This window comes from Equus przewalskii, chromosome 25, assembly GCF_037783145.1.
Source record: "Equus przewalskii isolate Varuska chromosome 25, EquPr2, whole genome shotgun sequence".
Classification (NCBI taxonomy): Eukaryota; Metazoa; Chordata; class Mammalia; order Perissodactyla; family Equidae; genus Equus; species Equus przewalskii.
The window spans coordinates 26,107,954-26,117,177 of NC_091855.1; the positions used below are offsets into that span (position 1 = coordinate 26,107,954).

At 37.9% G+C, this 9,224-nt stretch overlaps 1 non-coding gene across 1 annotated transcript; it reads left to right on the forward strand.

Annotated features, from left to right (window-relative positions):
- Positions 1–8,379: 8,379 nt before the first annotated feature.
- Positions 8,380–8,486, forward strand: LOC139079480 (U6 spliceosomal RNA). The gene has a single exon (XR_011533175.1). It is a non-coding gene; the product is annotated as a U6 spliceosomal RNA (small nuclear RNA).
- Positions 8,487–9,224: the final 738 nt, after the last annotated feature.

Genomic DNA, 9,224 nt, shown 5'->3' on the forward strand with positions numbered 1-9,224 from the left:
ACTCCAGATGTGGGAAGTGAGATGTAAGTGGGGCAATCAAGAACTCAGCGCAGTAGATATTTGGAGTGATGGGGAGCCAGGAGGTGGAGAGCTCTCTGGGAAGTCGCAGTAAGTGGGTGGGGGTGGGGATGAGCTTGAATCATTTTGTGTAGATAGTAAAGAAAAAGTTGCTCAGAAGGCAACTTTTCAGCATGAAGAAACTAAGGCACAGAGAAATCATCTGACTTCTTTCTGGTTCAAAGCAGTTTTTCTGAAGTCCAGCTCCAGTGGCTCCCTGCGGGATGACAGCGTGCCCTGGATGATCTTCTTGAACTTCTTGGATGAAATCTTCCTGGATGAACTTCTGGATAAAGTTGCAGATAGAAATCCTCACGCTACCTGTGACATGTGTTGTTCTTTCTAGCACCGAGATCTCCCCTTATGTTCCATCCTATGTAGTGCCTGCTTCTGTGTACGTGGAATTAGCACTTGAATCTGGAATGTACTGCATTTGAGGTCAGCTGGCAGGGAAATCCAGCTTTCATGGGCCCTGAAGCTTCTACGATACGGGCAGAAACTTCTTTAAGAAAAAGAAACAAATTTGTGAATATACAATTAGATATAAAAGTGGATATCTGGAAAAAGACATCACAACAAAGTACACATTTTTAAAAAGTACACATTTAAAAAAAAATCACAAATGTTAAAAAGTATAGAAAGATGATTTTTACATTATTTAGCACCCTACCACTTGTCTTTCATATGTTTTTTCTGCATGCTATTTTGACAGCTTCTTCACATTTTGTAATAGTATTTTCTGTTGAGAGAATAGAAGGATAACTCAGTCTTTCCTCTAGAGAGGTTGATTGATACTTCATATTCTCGATAATAATAAAAATACAGATGTACTTTTCTATAGGATGGCTACAGATTTGTACCCTTTAACCATAAGAATTCTATTCAATTTATGTTTTGCATGATTTCTATCAAAAAAGAAAAGAATGTGTGTTGTCTGTAATTGTATGTTGTGTACTATTGAGTCTATTCCTGATAGGAGAGAACTTCTGTTTTGATTAGGCTTCTTGGAGAACCGAATCTATTTATAACTTTATATGTCTGACATGTAAAATTGTTCACATTATTGCACATACTAGCTTCCAGCTCCAGACTTTTTAAACTTTGTCTCTCCTCTAATCCCCTCATGCTATGGGTCTTGGCAAGTTGGTAACACATCATGGTAACTAACACTTTGGCCTGACGCTTTTGTGTCTGATGCAGGGTGAGTTGACACAGTGGGTAGCAGGAATATTCCTGGACGCCATTCCTACCAGAGGAGGACTAGCAATAATGTGACTATATGCAGAAGTGACTGAGAACCATGTATCTCGTAAATCAAAACTAAATGCATCCTCAGCTGAACTGTTGCATAGCCCATAGACACTTGAATGTCACCCAACACAGTTGGAAGTCCGATGGCATAGACAGCAGAGTGCAAAATGATAACAGTCTTAACCAATCATGATCAAAATTCTTATTCTGGCAAATTTTAAAAACACACACTGACCATATGAGCATACTGTTGGGGTTCCTCCCAAAGTCTTAGAAGGGGTTCATGTAAGTGAGGGGCCCCAAAGCTTTAGCTACATTGGCTTTGTGGTAAATCCACCTCAGCTAACTCATCAAGTGATTGCTTATCAGGTGAGTTCCACTTTAGGCCAAATACTTTGGGCAAAGTTGTGTATTCCAAAAACATGCTATTGCTTTCTTGGCCTTTTTTCTCCCTAAGAGAATTCTGGCTTCGGCAGGTGGTGGTGCATAATGAAGACTTGCTTACTTTTCTCTCTGGTGAGACTGTTATGATTAGATGTGATAAACCTAATCATAACTTTACTATGAAACTACTTTCACCTTATTATTGCCCAAGCTGTATGTGAGGTTTTATTGGCCGTAAAGTATGTTTACTAATTCCTCAGGTTCATGAAAAAGAGGCCCTGGCCTCTTTGGAAAGCTGACTGGCTATGTGGTTTCTGGGCAGATCAACTACTATGGGTTCATATGCTCCAAAGAATCAAAAGAGGGTATTAACTGAGGCACAAAATTGAGAAGATCTTCCCTGGAAAAATGAAGAGACTTGTTATTTCTCAAATCCAGCCTTATTAATTGTGCCCTAGGAATTTTTCCTCCCATTTCCACTTCCCCCTCATTTGTTACAGTGGATCTCCTTATTGCCTTTGAGGGGCATTAGTGAAGAGACTTCAAATAGAGTGAATTAGCTGAGGTCCTGATAGGAAGAGATGGGGTAATTGAGGACAGCTTAGTAAAGGGACTTTTTGCATAGGCATAGGTGAGGTTAAAGGAAAGCAGCAGAGGATGGTGATGCACGCCCCTATTGTAGCAATAACAAGCCATCACATCTGTACACTGAAGGGTCACATGGAAGGAGCCATTACTGACACCTGGAGGGTAGACCTATAGCTGTAGGGGAAGGCCAGCTGGCAGAAGTGGTGACTTCTAGTAGGGGAATACTGCTAAACTACAGCCTGGCAGCACTGAGTCAGGGGAATAAGTCTCCTCTTGGCCTTTGATCTTCTGCAGGTGATTCCAATTGGCTGAACCCAACAGCAAACCAAAGGGTAAGAAAGCCCATTGATACAGTCAATAAAATTTAGCTTCCTGGGGCACAGGTGCAGGTGGTGAGGCTAGAGAGTGGATTTAGAGGGACAGAGAGAAAAATACCCAGCACAGAGGACTGTTTAAATTGGAGTCTTACCTTTATAAGACTGGTCCAAGAGGAAAAGATCTGCATATCTCTGCCTTAAGAGTTTGGCTTCCGGGACTGTCCTGGTGGCACAGCTGGTAGGTGCGCATGTTCTGCTTCGGTGGCCTGGGGTTCACTGGTTCGGATCCCGGGTGCGGACATGGCACTGCTTGTCCAAAGCCATGCTGTGGCAGGCATCCCACATATAAAGTAGAGGAAGATGGGCATGGATGTTAGCTCAGGGCCAGTCTTCCTCAGCAAAAAGAGGAGGATTGGCAGCAGTTAGCTCAGGGCTAATCTTTCTCAAAACAAAAAAAAGTTAGGCTTACATTTCTGCCTAATGTTCTGAATTTCTCTTTTTCTCAAGAAAGGACTAACTGCGGAGTTGGAGGGAGCGCAATTATCAGATAGCCTCAAGGGGTCAGCTCCATTGCATTTGTCTCAGTAGCCAAGAACCATCTTGCATGACGTCAAATCATGCTTTCTGGGATAGGCTTAAGTTGAATAAACTTAAATAATTCAAAACCCTTCGCTTCACATACCTATTACAATGTGTGCCCTATTAAATACTGTCTTGACCTTCACCACTTTTCATTACGGGAAAATTTGTTTCAGGAATCTAACATTAAACCTTTCTTTTGAATATTTTTACTAGAGCAAGTCTTTCCTCATTTCAATGGCTATAATAAAATGAATTTTTCATATGCTATAATTATCTTTTTCCCTATTTCAGTCATTGATATTTTTCAAATTCCATATACTCTAGACATTATTTCTTCAGTTTCCTCAAGTTGGCATATGTCAATTTTTATTTTGGTAAGAAATTCTAGTGAAGAAATTTGTGTATTTTCAAGATTGAAAGGGATGGAAATGCTGTCCTACTCATTCTATAATACTTCATGTGACTTATTCAGAGAAAATCCAATCTGATCACAGTTTGATCTTTTCACTGAATACTTCTTATCATCATTTTATGATCTGCAATGGACACCATCATCTTGTGGCATGGGATCTATAAACTAATGAGGATTGTTTCATGTTATCTACTTTGCCACTAGTTTTCAGACATACTGATGCCTTTTTCATCTCCCTTTGGGAATTTATGAATTATATACTTGACGACTTTTTTTTTGGTGGGGAAGATTGGCCCAAAGCTAACATCTGTTACCAATCTTCCTCTTTTTCCTTGAGGAAGATTGGCCCTGAGTTAACATCTGTGCCAATCTTCCTCCACTTTGTATTTGGGTTGCTGCCACAACATGGCTTGATGAATGGCGTATAGGTCCATGCCTGGGATCCAAACCTGCAAACCCTGAGCTGCTGAAGCAGAGCGTGAATGTAACCACTAGGCCACTGGGCTGCCTCCCTAATTGATGACTTTTGAAAAGGGCTTTCTGAATACTTTAATGTCATGTCTTTCTCCAGGTTCTGTCAGGTACTGATAATGAATCTAAATTTTTTTCATAATGTGTTTTTTTTAAATGCATTCTTTGACTATCAATTTTTTTTCTAGCCTAGGCTTTTGCTTTATGCCTGTAGTTAGGAAATAAATATGGAACTGCCTGAAAAGTTGGTAGAATAATTAATAACACAAAACAATATAACATTTTCGTGCAAAAGACACATTGATTATGTAAGAGAAAATTTTGCTGTGTGACATGAAATAAGAGGGGGAGTCAGTGGAAATGACTTAGTAAAAAGAGCTTTTTATAAGATTCAAATATTAAGAAAAAAGTAAGCACATTATAATTCCATTTATACAAAGTTTTTAAAAGTACAAGCAATGCTCTATGTTGTTTGATACACATACAAATACACGTACATATACATGCATTTATAATAAATGCATAAAGACATATATGGGCATGATAAACATTGAATTCAAAGATAGTTACTTTTAGGATGGAGAGAATAATAGAATTATGAATTGATATACAGAGAACTTCAGTTCTATTTGTATTTTTCATGTTTTTTTCTATCAAACTTCAATATAGCTATTTTCTTCTCATCTATCTTCTAGTTCTCTAATTCGCTCTTTAACTGTATCTAATTTGCTCTTGAGCCTGTTGATTGAGTTCTTAGTTTCAGTTACTGTAGTTCCAGTTCTGAGATGTCCATTTTATAATAGTTTCCAGCTTTTGCTGAAATTTTCCATCTAATAGTTTAATTTCTTTCAAGAACTTGGAATGGTCTAAGATTTTATTCCATTTGCAAGTTAACAAGGTAGCATGCCACAGTTTCATGGATTCTGACAGACAACACAAAACTCCTGGATCAGAGAAATATGACACTATTAGACACAGCACAGCAAGATGCCTGTACTTCATGGTTGCGTTTTTTCCCTTGCTCCTTAGGTGCCACAGAGGTGATGAGGTGTTTAGCTGGATACTGCATATGCCGTGGGTTTATGTCACAGCTAAGGTTCTCCAACTTGGTAAACCCAAATATTTCAGAATGGGCTACAAGTACATCTTCCCTTTTTCTCTGAGGAGGAGACATTATCTTTATTATACTGTAAGCAAACCTTCCTGTTGCTCCACAGGGGGAAACAATCACTCTCTCCCAAGGTTGTTTGTTACATAAATATCTTTGTTTAGAACAAAGGCATCAGTACTTTCCTTGAAAGCTAGGTAGAATCTCAAGAGACTCATAAAGAACTGTATTCCAAAAATTTCTTGATCTAGGTCACATACGTAAAACTATTTCTAGCATCTACATTTTCCATACCTATCTTTTTATTATCTGTTTTTTGCTCTTGGTTTTTAGTCCTTAGCCAATCAGCAGTGCTCATGGAATGTGATTAAGAAGTAAAATTTTTGATGTTTTATGTCATTGAGTTTTTAGGGTTGGTTATTACTGCAGCATAGCCTGGCCTATCCTGACTCATTCAGAATATTATTTTTTGTTGTTGTTTTTGTTATAATTATTCGCACGTGCTCAATGAGTTCTCCCAGAAACAAAATGGAAGTGTGTAACAGGTTTGAATTCAGATAGCAAAGTGTCCACATGCTTCCATGGGCAATACTTCTAGCACTACTTTCTACTTTTTAGTTTACTCCTTTTCCAGGAAGAAAAGGCATGCTTGACTGGTGACATCAGGCAAAGGGTTTATAAACTTTCATCCTAATCCCTTTCTCTCTTTTCAGAGAGAATCAGAATATCCTGATTTCAGGACATGCATGTTTTCCTTCTCTTACTGCAGTAAGGTGTTGAGAACAGAGGCCTACTGTTGTTAGTACTCTGCTATGACTGGGTGGGCATGCTTAATTCTAGGAGGAAAATAGTGGAAATTCTAAATGTGGCAACAGGCCAAATTGCATTCTCTAATCCATTTTATTGGTGCCCAAAGATATTTTGATACTTCATCTGCTTATACCGTCTGTTTTTCAATTGGTTACACATGGCGGCATAAGGGGTGTTATTGTCCAGCCTCAGTCCCAACATATAGGTCCCTGAAAGCTCATATTTATGAATCCATCCTTTGCTTATAGTTTTTCCTCATTTGGGGGGGACATTTTGAATATTGCTTCATTGAAATTAACGCAAGCAAAAAGAGAAGTAGAGAATAGTGAAGTCACACTGAGAAGTACTTACTGAGTTTGATCATTAACTGACTCATTTCTGAAAACCAGCCCCCCCAGCTTTATTCACACTGAATTTTCAGCAAAATGACAACCACAAATTAAAGACATTTTGAAGTTGCTTGTGAATGACAAACAGCACAAATGCTGAATCCACAAATGCCAAGGGTCAACTATGTGCGTGCGCTAGTGTGTGAGTTTAGACCAGTGCAGAAACAACAGGAGCATTGTAATCCCCATACCCTGCTAATTGAAAGTTAGAGGAATTCAGGCCAGCACATGGGGTTTACTCTTTTTGCCAGAGGGTCTTTCTCTTCAGAGTTTTTCTTTTTCAAGAGCCACAGACATTTATTTTATTGCCACTCTATTCTGCTGCACAGTTTTTCCCTGGGCTAAGAATGGAATTACTAACATTGCTTGTTCCATACTCTGAAAATCGCTGTCAGGTGTGAATTAAATGTTTTATTTGAAGATTTGAGCTCCTTCTCATCAGTCACAAAGAGAATTTTTATGGAATAATACTCATTGGCAGTAATATAATTCTTTTCATCTTAGACTCTCTAAGTGCTTTGTAAACGCTCTCTCTGCTGTCTACATTTCAATGACTCCTATCACCCCTCCATCTAGGATCACTGACTGAAGCTTTATACTAACTCCTTCAACTCTTTAAGAGCTGCTTTCAGTTCAGTGTAAGTGGCAAACATTTGAATAATTGTTTCTGAGTCCCTAGAGAAAGGAATAAGACAACTTTAATGATATTCTGACATATTGTGAATTCAGAATTTAGGAGGGGTGCTAAGGGTAAAATGTATCCCCTTGAGCTGACAGAGCGGAGAGAAAGAAGAATGTTAACAGCAGACTCAAAACAAGCAAGCAACCAATTATTCTCCCCTCAAAATCCACCAAGACTTTTCTTGATCTTGAAAAGATTACAATTTGGGACTTTGAATTATTCCATATTTCCATTTTGGTGTTCAAATTGTGACTATTTTCTAGTCACTATAGTCATAACATGTTTGAGTTGGAAGGAATGGTAAACACCATACCTATTCATTAATAATCCAGTCAAATCTTTCTAGATAAAATATCAAGGTTCAGAGAAATTCGCTGATTTATTCAAGATCAAGCACAAAGCTAATTAGTGCAAAGCTAGGTCAGTGGAGTTTTCATTGCTCCTCATTCCCACAACCTCATATTGACTCCTCAATTCTGTACCCTTTCCTTCTTTTCTTTTCCATTCTTCTTCTTTTTCTTCTTCTTCTCCTTCTCTTCCTTCTTCTTATTTTTATGTTGTTGGTAGATCTTTACATAGGACAAAAGTTATTTTCAAGAATGAGGAAAAAATATATACTAATTAAAATATGACCAATAACTAGAAAAAAAAACAGACTGGATTTCCTTCCTTGTCATTGAAAATGGCTTTTACCTGTACATTCTGTGTCATTAAAACCTCATATTATGTCATAGGACTTCACCTCACTAATTAAGGATTCTGTAAAACATAGGTTGTTATGTCAGGATAAAGCCTGGAATGGGCCATATCTTGAAATAAGAACGTTAGGAAAAATGGTTTCAGAGTATGATCTAAAATAATCATAGAGACCACGTTCTTCAATGAATAGTCATCCTCAACTTTTATTCACCATCAGTTTTTATCTTCTTAGCTTCAAGCCATCCTTTAGAGTTTGGATCACTTAAAAATGTTTTTATTTTTAAAATCCTGTGAAAGAAGTAGTATTAGATGTTAACAGCTAAGAATGCAATAGGTCAAGGAAATAAACCTGTTGGCTAACACTTTGAAAGAGATCTGAGATGTATGCTTCTAATTGCCTTTCCTTTGTGGTCCTTTCTCACTCCTTCGTGATTTATATAATCTTCAATTGCTGAGTAGCATCTGTACAACAGAATCACACAATGATAGTGTTGGCAAGGTAGTAAGAGATCCAAAAAGCTTCACTTCATTGATGAGATTCAGAAGGATGAAATGATGTATTCAAGGTCACCCTTTAATTGTTCTTCTCTTAAATTTGATTTACTTTGAATATAAAGGTAGATTGTTCTGTGCTCACTTAGGCGGTACATGTGCTAAAATTGGAACAATACAGAGAAGAGTAGCATGGCCCCTGTGCAAGGATGACATGCAAATTCTTGAAACATTCCATATTTTTTTAAAGGTGGATTGTCCTTTACTTTCTGGAAAGATGGAATTTCAATATAAGAAAAATCTTTAAGACAATGTGGCCCTGGAGAATTTAAATGGAGCAGGAAACTCCGAATTATGATTCCCATGACAGTTTCAACTTGGTCACAATTGGCATGCTCATTAAGGTAGAGTCTCTGGGATTACTATATTAGTATGTTTTCTTTTCTTTTTCAACTTAAAAAAGATTTTAATTGAATTTTAGGTTATATGCATGCTTGGTAGCTGCCTTCATTTGGGGAAGGAATTTTCTGTCAACGTGGCCTTAGGAGAAAACTAGAAAGGGCAAAAGTAACTCCAGAGAGTCAGGCCTGCTTAAACAAAGAACGATCTCTGGATGCATGATGCACAGAGCTGAGTTCAGGCAGAGTGCCACTGAGCTGCTTTGCCAACATTGTTAAATTCTCTCTTGCCTGCCGCAATCACCAACAAGTTAAGCGGGTGTTTTGTAATCCTCATCTCTCTTGAGCATCAGAGTTTTAGGAATTTTCCCATTTCTAGTGACAGTCTTGTCCACTGTGCCACAGTTTGGCTTTCTTTTAACAGCTGTGTAGCACTTCCCAGAGATGATTGTGAATCATTCTAGAAGTTTGGTAGAAAGTTAGAGTTTAAAAAGTCTTTATAAAATCAATTTGAATGTAGTTAAATGAAAATATACTGCATCCCACAACAAAGTAAAAGTTTAGATAGATTTTTACTTTCCATT